The sequence below is a fragment of the Vicia villosa genome, linkage group LG6, assembly GCF_029867415.1.
Source record: "Vicia villosa cultivar HV-30 ecotype Madison, WI linkage group LG6, Vvil1.0, whole genome shotgun sequence".
NCBI classification, from domain to species: domain Eukaryota; kingdom Viridiplantae; phylum Streptophyta; class Magnoliopsida; order Fabales; family Fabaceae; genus Vicia; species Vicia villosa.
Genome location: NC_081185.1, coordinates 110,115,014 through 110,132,882, shown reverse-complemented (window position 1 = coordinate 110,132,882; position 17,869 = coordinate 110,115,014).

Sequence of the window (17,869 nt, the reverse complement as noted above, 5' to 3'; positions counted from 1 at the left end):
AGGAGTAAATATTTTTGTTACAGAAAAATTAATATTGTAAGAGAGACGTGTAATGTGCATACCTTTTAAAGTGTACGTAACTTTTTTTTTTTTATTAATTATATTTCAATTGATTCAAGTGGACAATATTTTCTTCTTAGACTATGTACAATGGTTAACACCATACTTTTTCACTTTTTATCTTCCACATCATCTTCTCTCTCTTCCACCTAATAATTCAACACCTATTCAATTTTTTTTCACTACAATGGTTTTGTTTAATAAAATTCAACACCCTACCCCACATCATATTCTTATTTTCTTTTAAAGTTTTGTTTTTATGATTATATATTAATATCTATTATCAATTAAAATTAAATTAAAATAATTAATATTTAAACTTTTTTTTTTTAAATTTAATAATTTATTTATTTTTTCTAATTTTCTATTCTTAATTTTTTTTCTTGCAAGTAATAAATAAGAGATGTAAAAATAGTTATTTTTTAAAAAAATAAAATTATAAAAAAACTTAAAAATGCAATAAATACACTAAACACACAACACACTAAAAAAGAAACACACAAAAAATGAAACACACATAATTTAATTAGTACAATAGACTCGGCTCACAAACAATTTATTTAATTATGAAATATTCCGAACTTTTCCCATATGTGTTTGACTAGATCTGCTTGCAATTCGTGATGTACATTTGAATCACGCATCACAGATCTAGCACGCACGTGATTCGCAAATGCAGGTAGCACCTCGGTCGAGAATGACTCCGGTGTACTAGACTCACTTGCCTCAGGGTGTTAAAAGGGTTATTGTTGGGATCCATTTCACTACAAGGATGTTTAGAGCTACAAACAATGATTTTTTTAAGGCTAAATAGAAAAAAAATTGAGAGAAAAAAGTGAATTTTTTTTTATGAGTCCAAATCAAATGAACCAAGTCTCTATTTATAGAGGAAAAAAATAATGAATTTTGATAAAAATAAAAATAAATAAAAAATTTATTTACTATGAAATAATTAATTTTAAATGATTAAAAGAAAATAAAATCTAAATAATCACAACAACCAATAAAATTGTGTAAAGTGTTGCATGTGGCCCCACTTTTTTCTCATTCAACATGTTGAATCTTTTCAACACCAATTAATCCACATCACATTAAACACCTCATTCAACAAACCATTGTAGACATTCAATTATTGAATAATTTTTTCAACACCCCCATTGTAAATGGTCTTACAATGAAACCTGATTTGAAAGTTCCTCTAACGTAAGACAAGAGAGGTCTCTGCCTCATGCCCCACGCTTATGTTTCAGTCATTGTCTAATATCTAGTGTTTATAGGTGTCCTCTAAATGCCAAATAATGCTTAAGACTAACTAGTGTTATTTATAAGAAAAAAATTAATTTTTAAATATATTAAGTAATTAATATATTTAAATAATATATGAGTCAAATAATTGTCTTTTATATAAATTCAAAAAGTAAATTTTTTTTTATAAATTGCATCGACCAATTTAGACAATATATTTGTTTAATGAACGCACAATATTTACTAAATTAAATTATAGTTTTTGTCTTTTTATAGTCAATTCACCAAATCAGTCGCTCTATTTTACTTTTAAATAATTTTGATTTTTCTTTATCGTTTCTAATAAGTAAAGTGCAAAAAAAATTTAAATAAATTAATTTGTAGCACATTTTGAATGACATATACATTTTTAACAGACCCTTCTCATTTTTCTTATATTTATTTATTTAAATTAAAATCATTAAAAAACTAATAAAATAATAAAACAAAATATAAAAATTAAAAGAGAATTTAAAATGAAGTAGCAATACAAACATTAATGAAATTCGTAAACCTATATCTCAAATCATAACAAGGGTGACCACACTAGATGTTTAAAAATGAGTGTTTGGCCGTTGTAGGAAAAGAATATCTAAGCATCAAACAAAGAAGTAATTCAAGCAATCAAGCAAAACTCATTTTCATTTTTCTTTGTCTTCTTATGTAACACCCTAAATAGTATGTGTCTAGAATCATACTACTCGACATATTATATCTGATAGTGAAACATAAACCAATAGAATTCAATATAACAACAACAACAAAATCTTATTCCACTTGTGAAGTCAAGCTTCCTAAAGTAGTTTTGATGAATACAAACTATCATTACAAAATGGAATGAGGCATTTATGGCTTAAAGACTCTAGCATATCAAAGTTTGAAGAATTATTCAAGTCTTCAAGAATTCTAGCATGCTTGATCAAAATGTTTTAAGGTATAACATACAAATCTCTCTATATGCATACAAGTGTTCATAGATATGTTTCATTCATGCCATGATGTTTAAAAATGCTTTTGATCACAAAAAAAATAGCTTTTACATTTGTCTCAAAAGTTTTTTTTTTTTTTTTTGCTTTTAGGCATATGGGAACCGGGTTCCTTATTAGGGGAACCGATTTCCCATAACCCTCTGTTTTTGCTTCTTTTTTTTTTTAGCTCGCTTCAATGAAACTTGAGTTCCCATATTAGGGAACTGGTTCCTCAGTCTCATATTTGAATTCTTTGTTTACGTTAGTGCATGGGAACTGGATTCCTTATTTGGAGAATCGGTTTCCCTCAAAGCAATGCCAACAAATCCTTAGTTTTCCAACAGAATTTTTTCTGCACTCGTTCTCTTGAATCATGACATCCCTTCATACATTATACTCTCTTAGGGCTGTATAAAGGCTATATAAACTTAGTTTTCAGAATTAAAAATCTACCACTTTCATCTACGATTCAAATCAAATTCAAATCCTTTATCTTTCAAAATACAAAGTGTTTCATACTAGAATTTTCTATTGAAACTTTCTGCACTTAACTTTCATTGAAAATTATCAAAGTTTCATATCATACATTCATTGAACACTTGTATATCATTAAGAGAATTGTTTGCTTGAAAGGGAAGATCAATCAAGTGATTGATACATTGTATTATCATTCTAAACTCTTACACAAAATCAAAGTTTAATAATATTTATCCCTAATATTAAAATTTGCAACAAAATTTATAGGTAAAAAATAATTTTAACTTTTTTTATCTGCGAATTTTAAAATTAATATTTTTTTAATATTTAAAGATTATTTTAAGGAAAAAATACAGGGACAAAAATTTAAAACTTGCTAATTTATGATTTACCTATTTGAGCCTAAAATATTAGTTAAATTTATTATTATGAAAAATTTCAAATATAACGTTTAAAGTTGTATTTTTTATATTTTTCTTAAAATTAGTGTAGTGGAAAATATAAAAAATAGTTTTAATTATTTGTTGAATATGGAAAAATAAAGAAATTAAATTAAATATAATTTATATTTAGTTTACCTTAAAATATGTATTTTTTAAGATAAAAATAATTAAATGAAATTAATTAATTATTTTAGTTATAGTTTACTTAGGGTCCCTTTGAAGGTTGTAAGTTTCGTTTTGAAGTGTCCAAGTGTCCAGCATACATTTTCCTATAATTATGCATATGAGATGAGTATTAATTAATAGGTAAACACTCAGGTACTCTTGAATTTAATTTGGTGTTGACACCCTCAATTAAAACAATATGATTCAAAAGTAGTAGGGGTACTCAACCCCGTTTACAAAAGATCGAGAACAGAACTCCGAATAAGATAGATTACTAACCAACTGAAACTTACGCAACATAGTACAATAGATCTTTACAAAACTCATAAAAATTACACTTAGTAATAGAAATTTTTATAAAAGACCACTTCCACGCCTTCATTTTAATATTCCAAACGAGATCCAAAATATTACAAACATCACTGTTAAAAATTATTACAATCCTCAAATTTCAAATGCCCGACATCGCCGTGAACCATATTGTACATTTTTTTCCGTCTTCACTCTCTTCTTTTTACTACTTGTGTGTCAAATAATGAATTTTCTCCATAAGCCTAGTTTAGTTTCTAGTATTTTGTTAATATATTTACATATATTTTTGTTCAGATTGATTGAGAATATACATGTTGATACTTTTTACAGTAGAGTATGATTGTCGGTGAAGACAATGAAAGCTTATGTATTATTTTCAATCAAGGTAGAGATTGTTGGGGTTGGGTTGAAAATATATATGTTAAAGAAGTCCCGCATCGCTTAGTTTTGGGAAGAAAGAGGGAGTACAAAACTATATATAAGATTCAAGTTTTTCTATACAAGATGCATTAGTCAAAAGCACTTTAAACTTGTATTTGATTTTCTTTGTTCTCTTATGTTCTTGTATTAGAGTTGTGAGATGTAGTTAAATATTTGTTTTGGACGGTGTGGGTGTACTAGACGTTAATCTCTTGTGTTATTATTTTGTTCCTCTTTTTTCTTTATGTTGTTACTTTTCCAACAACTTGTTTCAGAGTCGTGGTTCGGCTTGGTGGAGGAGTGGAATCTGGATTCGGTGTTAGATCCTGTTATAGGATGTAGGGACTCATACTTGTGGTGGAGAATATTGGGTGCAAGCATGAGTGGTCAAAGTCCCACATTGTCTATGAACGGGTGAAATGTTGGATATATAAGAGAGAAAACTCATTTACCTAATACCTTAAAATTTTGGGTTAAGATGTGATGTCTCCCTCTCTTATTATCCTGAAGCATTGGTCCGTTAGTGCTCCCAATTTTTACGGACTACACCGAGACATTTCACTTTTGATTAAGTCTATTGATTTAAAGTTTGTGGACTACTTTCATTTTTAAAAAGTTGTATAATACATGTTGATAATTGACAACATAGCCAAAATGCAACAATGACATTTTTATTGTACATTCACTTGATGTGACTCGCGTCATTAATGTAAGTTGTTCATTTTAAAATTTATGTTAATGTATTGTTAGATTTATTAGTATCTTAATTAACTAATTTGTGAAATTCATCGTGTGAATGTACAATAAAAATAATTTTTGAAATCGACTATGTGTTTGGCTTAATATGAGGCGATTTAACAAATACTTAACTGTATCTCTTAAGTTGGTAAAGAGTCGTTTAACTTAACTTTTATAATTTTAATTTAGAAAAATCTAATTTAGCCACGACCTAATAGTAACAAATCTCTTGTTAAAATAAAAAAATGTATGATTATTGTAGTTATTCCTTTTAAAAAAATAGTAACTAATCAAACAAAAACATTAAAAAAAAAAAAAGAGAAAAATTTACCATATGGTATATTTTTTTGTCTTTCCCAAAAAATATAAAAAATCATGAGTTTTATAATCTTTGGAACGAGACTCCCGTCTATCCACTAATTTAAGTTTTATCCTAGAATACATTTATATTATATCAGCTTTGAGATTGAATAATTGTTATTCATGAGATCTAGCTAAACTATAACATGGTGAAATTATTATGATTTGAGGGGTTCTGAAAAATATTGTTCAAATTGAGTTAGGGGCAGAGTATTCCTCCATTAGTTGGTGATATATTGGTTTATGTTAAATTTGGTTTTCCCGGGAATTATTGGTATCTCTAGGAAATTATACATAGACATAGGTCACAAAACCCGGATATGCGGTTATTCATTTGAACCCATTTCAAAGTAAACGGGAAAAATTTGTTTTGATTGGGTTTGAGTTCGAGTTCAGATTTTTTCCTGATTATAAAATGAGGACGGGTTGAATAATGAGGACACTAGTACCCACCTCGAACATGTCCTATTTATTTTATTAAATATATTATTATTTATTTTTGATAATTTAAAATATTAAATATGTGGTCAATGTTTTGATATTTCGATTTGTATTTATTATTTAAAATATTTGAAATATATGTATGGAATTGTTTTAAATTGTTTAATTTTATATTTATAATATAATTTGATTTTGAAAAAAATAAGTATTTCTATTAAAAAAATTGATTTGGAGCAGGAATAATCTGAATCCAACTCGAACCTGTTTAGATCAGGTTTGAGTTTTAATTTTCCATCTGTGTTTAAATTTGGACGGGGAACAAGAATTATTTGGGGATTCGGATTTGAATTTGGGGAAGATAATAATCGTCCCCGACTCACCCCATTTCTATGCGTAATTATACATGTAATTTTATTTTATGATGAATTTGAGTTCACGGGATAACCACCAGCTAGTTTTGGTATACTTAGGTATCGTTTAATCTGACTTTTTGTTTACTTATCTTCTACTTTAAAGGAGAATGAGGACCAAACATTATTTCGAAAACGTTCCTTATAAAAAAGTAACTTTTATTTGAAGAATAAAAATTCAATTTAAAGAGCTTTTATTAAAGTTGTTGAAAGTTACTTTATAAAACTTTTCAGAATATTTTCACATATATATATATATATATATATATATATATATATATATATATATATATATATATATATATATATATATATATATATATATCTTCGAATCTTAGTAAATACAATTTATACTATTAAATTATTATAAATTATTTCTTAATTCCTCACTCCAACATACATTTTTATAATTCTTCCCATATTAATTTATTTTTTATTTAATTCAAAAAAAAATTATTCATACATCTGCCAACATTATCTTCACATATTTTCAAATATTTATAAAATAATATTCAATTAATTTTCTTAATATATTTCATATCTTTTAGTAATATAGTAGTATTTTATTTTAATTTGTACTAATTTTTGTGTAAAATATTTATGCATATATATTTAATATTTTATAATTTTTAAAAGTATGAATAAAAATCTGTACTTTTACTGCAAATATTTTACATCAAATACTGTATTAAAATTAGACGAAAAATCATATTTTATTATTTTCTAACTTTTTATATTATTTCATCTATATATTTAATTTTGTTTAAAAGAATTTTTAAAGTTGAAAAATTATAAATATTACCAAACAACTTTAACTTAGTTAAAAGTAACTTTTACAACCGAAAAAAGCTCGATCAGATGATGCTTAAATCCACCGGCCACCACCCTTGGAACTTGTGCATCATGTGTTGCCAAGTATGTTATTATATTAGCCGAAACATGTAGGTTATAATCATATTTTCGCTGCCACATAGAATAATTCATAATTAGTCTTTGTAATTTTTTTATAGGCAAATAATTGTATTAAATTGAGTATTATGAATAATCAACCTAAATACAAAAGAGAAAGGGAGATAGACATTAAGCCCTCTACAAAATTAGCAAATACAATTAAATAGATACTTACACCAATCCTCCCATTTGCTCTCCAAAGACCTCAAACATTTAACACTTACCCGATCCTAAACAAGTCTTTTTGCAAGCATAGAGAGAGCATAAAACAGACACGAGCTTGGGCTGAGACTATGCAGTTATGGGTGTATAAAACAACTGTCGTATATAAAGAGCTCAGAGGAGAGAAGAGTTCAGTTGAATGGAGGAATTCTTCAATAACCAGGCATGGCCAAGAGCAAAATTCTAACTATGGCTCAACTCTCTTGGTAGAATGGCTACAAAGGATAGGCTGCAGAAATTTGGTGTGCAAACAGATGGTGTATGTTGCTTATGTCAAGCACTTGAAATATGAGCCCACCTTTTCTTTGGTTGCACGACAACACGTGAGATTTGGCATAATGTAGTTCAGTGGATAGGCTACAGTTGAAGAGTACAAGAATGTCAGCAGGAAATATATAGGGTTTTCAATGAAACAAAGAGAAAAAGTATTCTTAAAATTGCCACAGCGGAAGCAATCTATAGCAACTGGAAAGCTCGAAATAATTTCATCTTTGCAAAAATTCCCCTTGATCCTCAACTTCATAGAAACATTATTTACAATACAATTATTAGATGTAGTCTAATAGAAATCTTCAAACTCATGTAAACATATATTCTCTATGTATTGAAGATTAAGTCCATTTGTGATTGGGATTGTTGATTCATCACCTAGATCTTTATGATCGGTTGTACTTCATTGTTTTTGGAAATAAAAAATAATTTTGATTAAAAAAAAGTCTTTTTGCAAGCAGAACTATATTCGTACAACTAAAGCAACCTCCTGTGAAAAGAATATCATTTCTCGAGAGCCAAATAGCGCAAACAACCGACAACCACAGAAGAATACACAACTTTTTCTTTACCTTCCCTATCAAACAATCATGAAGCTAAAAAAATGAGACATAACATCAGTTTGGGGTAGAAAATAATTAATGTTCATCCATTCCATCATAATTGATCAAACTTGCACAAAAACCAAACATAACAAAAATAAATGGACTAAATCCTCAACTTGACCAAAACAGAGAGGGCACACTAAATTATGAACACCTCCTAAAACACCTCGACGAGCCAATTCATCTTTTGTTGGAAGCCTCCTCAAAAAAGTCTCAAAGCGAAAAAAATGGATGTTACTAGGAACCATAGCAAACCATGAAGAATTTAAAGCAACTGAAAATTTTGATACTGGTGAAGAAATTGGAAATACCTTAACGGATACAGACTTATACGCAGCTTTAACCGAAAAACCGGAAGGCTCCCGCCACCACGAAACATAATCTTCAACGAAAGGGACAAGCAAAATATGTTCCAAAATATTGTGCAATTCCTGGACTTGATCACACACATATGCAGACACAAAAGCAGAATTAATTCCAAAATTCCAAGACCAAACACCCAGCGACCACAAACCTGCATTGCTAACCATCAACCTTTGATCACTGACCAACTCGAAAACAACTAGGAAAACGTCCTTATGAGGTTGGGGAACTAACCAATTAAATCTCCAAAAATATATTTGATCCTGAACCAAGCTTACATGAAATTTCTCTTTGAAACCAAGAGTCTTCCATACCCGAAGTTTCCACGATGCTCCGAATATCCCGCCACCAAATAGATGATTTTCTAGTTATAAAGGGTTTAGTTGGGTCAAGCAAAAGACTTTTGATATCTCCATAATTAAAGGCTTATACTACATAATAATTAGGGTTAAATATGTCAGGGGTGCATATAAATATGGCAACCTTCAATTTTAGACCATAAAAAAATTTCTTCAAACAATGGTCCTCGCAATATTTTCCGTTCTTATTTTTGGTCCCTCCGGTTAGATTCCACTAACGGAGGCTTATGTGGCACGCCACGTCATTTAAAGTTAAAACTAAAGAAAAAGAGACAGATTACAGGGGTTTTAAACCCTCTTTAAATAACTTTAAAAACAATCAATTTTCAGTAGCAATTAATCAAACAGTTGGTAGGGTAATTTTTGAGGATGTGAAGAATGAGGGTAATAATAAAATGCCAACAGTCGACCAGTAAGCATAGGTCACTGGAGAGTTTCTTATCTAACTATTCTAACTCTACGTTTTAAAGAAAGTACAAAATTTCTAACAACAAAGAATGGATACTTCCCAAGTAACCATGAAAAACAATAAAAAGTGAAACAGACTGCTGATATTGTTTATATTCTTCGAGTAGAACAAGTTGCAATAGCACAAAAGTATTCTTAATCAAAATAGCAACCTATGACTCAAAGAATCATATCAATACAGTTAAGCATTTAAGAACATACTATACATATGAAACATTCCAAAAACCATTTGCAAATCCTTATATCACCTTTCCCTATACTTGAAACCTCCCTCGCTTCAACTATTTCACTAGTGCCAGATAATGAACCCATTATAAGAAAAATCATCACCCTAACATAATATTTTCATAAACTCAAGATACAATAAAGTCCAATTCCCAAAGTGAATCCAAATCCTTCTTTAGTAGAATCAAACTCTTATACAATCTACATGACATTTCAAACCCCGATACAATACAATTATCAATATTTGAAAGCATCAACAGAACCAAAACTTGATTAATTTAACTAATAAGAACCATACAAAGAAACAACTTAATTAAGCCTAAAATCTTAGTTTAATTTGAAGATTATACAAATAAAACATACGAAATCACATTTCATAAATTTTAAGCTAGGAATCTAATCAATGAGCAAATCAGTAGAAATGTGAATCCAAAAAAAACAAAACAAAGCAATTAATCAAGACGAATAATAGTACAAAAGAAAAAAGATCAAATAAACAATTGAATCCGAGCTTAAAGTGCACATAGAAGATAACGTAGAGTATAAGCAAAATAGTGTTAGAAAAATTTAGATCTTTTTGTTTCATGCTCTTGTCCTTAGTAGGGGTGCTCGCGGTGCGGTTTGGGCGGTTTTGACGAAAAAAATCACCCGAACCGCAAGAGAAAAAATAGTGCGGTTTAGTTTGGTTCGGTTGGCTTTTAAAAAAAATCCGAACCAAACCAAACCAAACTAATGCGGTTTGGTTCGGTTCGGTTGGTTCGGTTTTTTACAAATATTTATTGAGCCATACATACACATATAGATGATAACATAATTTTGTATTTATACATTCATACACTATCAAATAACAACAAAACTCGTCATATTTTAACAACAATTTTCAATTTAATATGTAAAAATTAAATTAGACAAAAGTGGAATATTAAACATAAAATAATAGCATCAAACAATATAAAAATTATTATAACGAAAAAAAATAGAAGAGACGAAAAATGAGTGAAAGTGAAAAAGAAAAAAAGTGTTGAGAGATTAGAGAAGAAGATATGCGATAAAAACGAAACTGAAATACGGAACATTTACATAAAATGAGAAGGTGAAAAAGAAAGAATATAAGACAGTAGAGATTATAGAAGAAGAGGGAAGATGTATGTGGCAAAGAAGGTGCGATAATGTTATTAGAGATTTTAGAAGATCGAGACTGAAATTATATGTGTAAGGATGAGAAAATTGTTCGTAATATAATGCTAATGTATAATAAGTTTAAGTTTGGGTTGGATGTGAGTTAGTAAAATTTAGGTTGTAACATAGTGCGGTTTGATTCAGTTTGGTTCGGTTTACAAAATACAAACCGCAAACCGAACCGAACCGTGCGGTTTTGTAAAAACTGACCCAAACTAATCCGAATCAAATGCGGTTTTTTGCGGTTTCGGTTTGGTTTGGTTTGCGGTTTTCTATTGGGTTGGTTTGGTTTTGATCACCCCTAGTCCTTAGTACCTTGTTCATTTCAGCTTTATGAATTAAATATCTGCAGAGTGTGTGAGTGTATTTTTATTTTTTGGAATTGGAATTTGAAGGCTTTATATATGTCACAGCAGATAAAGCAAGACACATATACCTGATACGACACAAATACTAACTCATAGACACTAGTATTAGCACTGGCACTTTTAATTGAAATTGAAAGCATGACCATTTTTATACCCTAAGATCACTCAACCATTTTATATTCATGCAACACATCAAGATTACAATCTTGAGAGTGACCTTTCTTTTTGTGCTAATCTTGCCTTTGAGGGATCACCAAGCACCCATGTTTGTTTATCTTGTGAATACATGTTTTTTTATGTTACGCTAATCTTTAACCAAAGTACAAAAAAATGTATTGTTTCTCTTCATACCTTATACATTGTAGGTGTTTAGCCAGGTACATTCATCTTCTCTCCTAAATTAGGATTTTGAGGGTTGGCTCTTAATCAACTGGTCATTCATGGAAGTACAATGGATTAAACTTCAAAGGAAGACTTTTATCATCAAAGTATCATGTCTTGAGCATTTCTTGATTTCATTTGGTCAAGTCAATATGAAGATCATGTAGCTTGATTCATTAAGAAACTCCATAGGTTCATGTGTTTATTTCCACGTCTTCTTCAACAAGTATCATCAAGCTTTAAGTCTCATTATCAAGTGTGCTTCAATATAACATCATTTTAAGGCCCTATGTACTTCATCATGCCTTATATTTCAAGTAAAGTTCAAAAGATTCAATGTTGGTTCAAGGTGTTTGACTTATTTTGACAAGTTCTTGGTTCTATGGTCAAAAGGGCATAACTCTCTCAATTTTCAACATTTTTGAGTGTTTCCTTTTGCAAACGACTCTCCTTGAAATCATAAATAACTTCTCTTCATTGTTTTCATCATCAACAACCTTGTTCTCCATTAGGTATCATCATCTCCTTGTTTTATCTCATTCTTGCATCGTTCTCAATTAATCTTGCCATGAGAAGTAGGATAGAGATGCATGACTGGAATTCCTACCATTGTACGTAATGTTTTATCTGGAAGACCTACCTTGAAGTAGGCACTGCTTGATTTTAAGACCTACCTTGAATTAGGCATTGGTTGATTTTAAGACCTACCTTGAAGTTGACATTTCTTGATTTTAAGACCTACCTTGAAGCAGAGAATGTTTGATTTTAAGACCTGCCTTGAAGTAGGTAATGTTTGATCTGGAAGTCCTACCTCGAAGTAGGAATTGTTTAATTTTTAAGACCTACCTTAAATTAGGCAATGTTTTATCTAGAAGTCCTACCTTGAAGTAGGCATTTCTTGATTTTAAGTCCTACCTTGAAGTATGCATTGTTTTGGGATGTGTTTGATCTTGGAATCATGTTCTTGTACAATTGTTGATTGTAATTAATGATTAGAGGTATGATAATCTCAAGGATAGTCTTTTAAAGACTTGATAGGCATTTGACCTCGATTGATCATTTTGATCTTTCACTTTGAATGTGATCATTTTGTGTTTCTTTTGCTTGTATTGTGAGATATATGGAATGCATTTATGTAATCTTTTGGGAATTTTTTGATTCTCATTTCTTCACTTCATTTTCATGAAATTTTTAGGGTTTTAAGATAAATTTGATTTATCTATTTAAGCTCCCTAACTTGTATTTTTTATGTTTGCTTTTGTTGCTTAAGTTTCATCACCTTGTGATCATGGTTTAGGCACTTGCCTTATGTATGTCATTTCAATACTTTTGTTCCAATTTGGATTGAACCCTTGATGATTTCTTCTGACCTTTACTGTCATTTAGCCTTTAGTGCTATGCTCTTTGATTTAATGACATACATTTGATTGTAATATTATTATGATGACCTAAAAGAGCTAAATCTTATTTCTTCTTCAACTTTAGCTTGATGATGTTTTTGCGGTGAGCCTTTAAGGCATATGATCCACCTTTTTTTATTGTTTTACTTTTGACTTCTAAGTTCATAAGGATTCTCGCGCCTTGCTTCTTTGATTCTTGATTGATACTTAATTATCAATTCAACATGGTGACTATTTAGGAGCTATAATTTGTTTTCTCCCACCTTGTTTCATTCTTCTTTGTTTGGTGAGACCTCTAAGGTTGAGGATCCATGTTTGACTTGATTAATTGAAGTATGCTTTCATATAAATGTGAATCATGCACTACTTTCATTTATCTTGTCCTCTTGCTTGCAATGCAAGTTAACTCCTATCTTGGAGATTGTTTTGGTGCTTTTACTAGCTAGTCTTGTATCTTGAGGACTAATTCCTTCCTTGAAAGATGTTCCATGATAGATACTTGTGGGCATGTCTTAGCTACTGATATTGGGTAATCTTTATCATTTTGATTGCTCTCTTCACTTTAGAATAGCATTGCATTGCTATGTCTTCTTTGTGGTGTAAGTTATGAGATATATGTTTGTTAACTTCACTTTGTTTTTGAATTTTTTGTGAGGTGAGATCTTTTAAAGATCAATGATACCCTGAAGGAGTCAAAGCTTATAGGCTATGGTGCCTAGAGCTAGGTCACAGAAGGAGTGTCACCAGTCGAGATGTAGTTTTCAATGAAGTTGAAATGGCTTTTAATAAAACTAATGATATTGGTTGAACTGCAGAAATATCCAACGAATAGCTGGAATAGGTAGAGATTCCTGTTGAGTTGGAGCATGTTGATGCTGAGTTGCATATCCCAGATGAAGTTGAAGAAGAAGCAAAAGACATTGAGGAAGTTTAGGAAACTGTCAATGACTACCTATTATGAAAATATAGGTCAAGAAGAGTTATCAAGCCACCTCAGAGACTTGGGTATGCAGATCTTATAGCTTATGCCTTAATCTCTGTAAGTGAGGTTCTAAACGAAGAACCTAGAGACTATAAAGAAGCTATAAGGAGTCAAAATAAGACTGAATGGGTGAAGGCCATGAATGATGAGACGAAATCTCTTCATGATAATCACACCTGGGAACTGATCAAGAAACCTGCTTGAGCAAAGTTAGTTAGCTGTAAAAGGATTTTAAAAGTTAAGGAACAAATCGAAGGAGTGGCATCGAAGAGATACAAGGCAAGGTTGGTCGCAAGGGGTTTCACTAAAAAAGAAGGTGTCCACTTCAATGACGTGTTTTCTCTTGTTGTGAAGCATGGGTCCATTAGAATGTTGCTTGCCACGGTGGCACAGTTCGATATTGAACTATAACAGATGGATGTGAAGGTTGTGTTCTTGTATGATGATATAGACGAAATAATCTTGATGAGGCAACCTGAAGGGTATGTCGAAAAGGGGAAGGAAGATTATGTGTGCAAGCTAAAAAGATCTTTATATGGACTGAGACAATCTCCTTAACAGTATGTTTACTTCCGATTTTGACCTGGTAATTCATTTGTTATTTTGTTGATTTATGTGGATGATATTCTCATAGAAAGAAACAATGGCGAAGATGTGAAGGGTGAAGGCTGAACTCAATAAGGAGTTAGATATGAAGGATCTAGGAGCTGCATCCAGGATTCTTAGGTTTGACATTCGAAGAGATAGAACGTAGTCGAAATTATGCTTATCTCAAAAGGCATACCTATGAAAGATTCTCAAAAAAGTTTGGGATGTCAAATTCAAAGCCTATTGTGACTCCGACAAACCCTCAATTCAAGCTGAGTATTGATCAGTGTCCCAATACTCATGTCGAAATAACATATATGAATAGCATTCCATATGCTAATATATTAGGTTCTTTGATGTATGCTATGGTCTATACTAGATCCGACATAACATATGCAGTAATTCTTGGAAGCAGGTACATGGAGAATCCTGAAAAGCTCACCGGAAAACATTGAAGTGGATTCTAAGGTACATAAATGGGTATCTACATAGAGTCCTAATTTATGGTGCAACCTTGGGTGAAGATAGTAAAGCAGTAATCGAAGGATATGTCGACTCAGATTATGAAGGTAGTATGGATTCCAAACAATCTATTTCTGGATATGTTTTCACTATGTTTGGCATAACAATTAGTTAGAAAGCAACACTTCAGAAGGTTGTTGCTTTATCAACCACAGAGGCAAAATATATTTCCCTCACTGAAGTTGTGAAAGAAGCATTGTGGCTTGAAGGCTTTGCGAAGGAGCTGAAACTTTAAGGTCGAGGCATCAGTGTTAAATGTGATAGTCAAAGTGCTATACACCTGTCAAAGAACTCAACATATCATGAGTGAACCAAACACATTGATGTAAGGTTATATTTCTTCAGAGGAGTAATCGAGTGTGGAGAAGTACAAGTGCTTAAGATTTTGACAGATCATAATGTTGTTGGTATGATTACCAAGACCTTTCCGAGTTGCAAGTTTTTCCACTGTATGCAGTTGATAAAGCTGCAAGATGAAAGCTAGTTTATTCTTTGATGTTATAGAGTTTGTTCCAAGGTGGAGATTTGTGAGAATTGGATTGAACTCTATTGGGTTGAAGAGTAGCTTCTGGTTCGACAGGATTTATGCATGTTGTCGAAGTATGTTCGCATGCTGGTGTCGAAGACCTACATACTGTAGTCGAAGTGTGTTCTAGTATGTGGGGGTCAAAATGCTAGGGTTGTTAGTATTTTGAATTGGGTTTGGTTGTTATGTCCAATTGTTTAAGTTAGCTTGTACCCTAAGTTAGCTTGTAATGGGTATTTATGAAAAAACCCATTAGTTTAGTATGTTAGATTTTTATAAATAGCATACTATTCTCTCATTATTGCATACCACAAATCCTAATTTAGGGTGAGAGGGTTATTTGTTATTCTTGTAACACTTGTAATCTTGTTTCAAGGAGAAAGTAAAGAATGACAGTTATAACCAATCCTTGACGTTCTTCTTGCTTCCCACTGTGTTCCCTATTATACTATATTCTTGCCATCGTTTTCACAACATAAATTATCAACATTAAGAAAAAAAATTAAATTGTATCAACAACATAACTCAACAAAAACAACAACATAACTCAACAAAAATATCAACATTAACAAAAAATAATTAATTGTATCAACAAAAACAACAACATAACTCAACAAAAACAACAACATAACTAACAAAAACCACAACAATAACTTTAAATTTTTAATGATCTCGATAAAAACAACAATTTAAAACCTATAATCCCATCTTAACAACAAGAAAAATAACAAAACCTAAAGGTCAAAGTAATCTTGAACAACAACAATAGAATAACTCATAAAATGAATGGCGGAAAATATTTCAAGTACGCACCTTTTCTTAAAAAGTTTAGTGGAAAATGAAGAAAAAGAAATGAGTTTCGTGTTTTGTCTTGCAAGGATTCGTGACATCTTTCCTTGATCCATACTAGTTGGAGAAGTTACGTTGGAGTTTTGTGAGATTGGGATAAGGCGAGAGAATTTAGGGTTTCACTTTATAGCGCAATCTGTTTTGAAGTGAATTAAGTTAGCTTCTATAGGTTAAAAGTTTCACCATGGTTGATAAAAGGAACTGTGGTGAAATGTCCCTGTTATTTAATCACAATTGTTAAAAGGGACCGTGATGGATTTCTATCTTGACGTCTTGGTTCTTGATAGAAGTAATTGAGAAACATGGAGTGGTTTAATGAAATCGCTTTTTGAAGCTTAAGAAATACTTGAAATGGTGCATAATGACTACAGATCTGGGAGCAGAACCTTCATATGCACAAAGGTCCACATTCCAATATATTTCAGAAGAAATATTGCAAAAAAAAAATTATACATTAAACAAAATGTGATGATCATTTTAAAAAGATCTCGAAGGTGAAAAGATCAAAAGAGGCATGAGATATCCTAGAGAAATAACATGATGGTGGAGGAAAGGTGATGCAAATGAAGCTTTAATCTTTGAGGAGGAAGTATGACCTGATATAAATGGAAGAAGATCAAAAGATAAGTGATTACTTCTATAAATTGATTGCGGTGGTGAATCAAATGAAGACATATGGTGAGGTTATTTAACAATGTTATATGGTATATCCAAATAAAAAGCACAATACAAAATAAACAATGAATTCACATCATTAATATTTTCTATAAAAAAAATCCATAAATATTTGTCAATTTACAATAATCTAAAATATATCTAAAATCCAAATTATTTTTAATATCAAGATAAACAAGAAATAATATTTTCATATTATGATACATATAATATGAGATAAATCATTTTAAATTTAATAAATTTTTGCACAAACTAAAATACAATTTAAACATGTCTTTGATATTTTTAACATTTTAATTACATCATTTTATGTAACCAATACATGCACCATAAATTCAATTCATAATTTTTTCTTTTATTAAATCATTTCTTCCACAAATAAGTGCATTATTCTTTTTGTGTTTAACACAAATAAATATTACATTCAACATATTTTACGAAGATTTAAAACATCATCTAACATATATTAATTTAAAATAGTTATGTATTTTTCACCATGGTTATGAATAAACATATATGTATGTTTATCTCTCCATTAAAGTTCCAACCACAAATTAATCATAAAAAAATCATAAATCAAAATTTCATAATTTAAAAAATTATATAAATTAATTGTGTACTTTTCATTATAGTAAGTTGTTATCATCTTCTTTAAAGTTACATACTTTAATATTGATTATAAATAAAATAGTGATTAAAATTGAAAATTGACCATGTTAGATATTGTGTTAGGGGGTCTGCGCAAAACAAGAACAAGAAGATCATGAAAATGGTGTGATGAGTTGCACAAAATAAATTCCAAAATGTGTTTGCACTAAACGTTATGTTTGATTTGCGTCCACCAATTTAGACAAATTG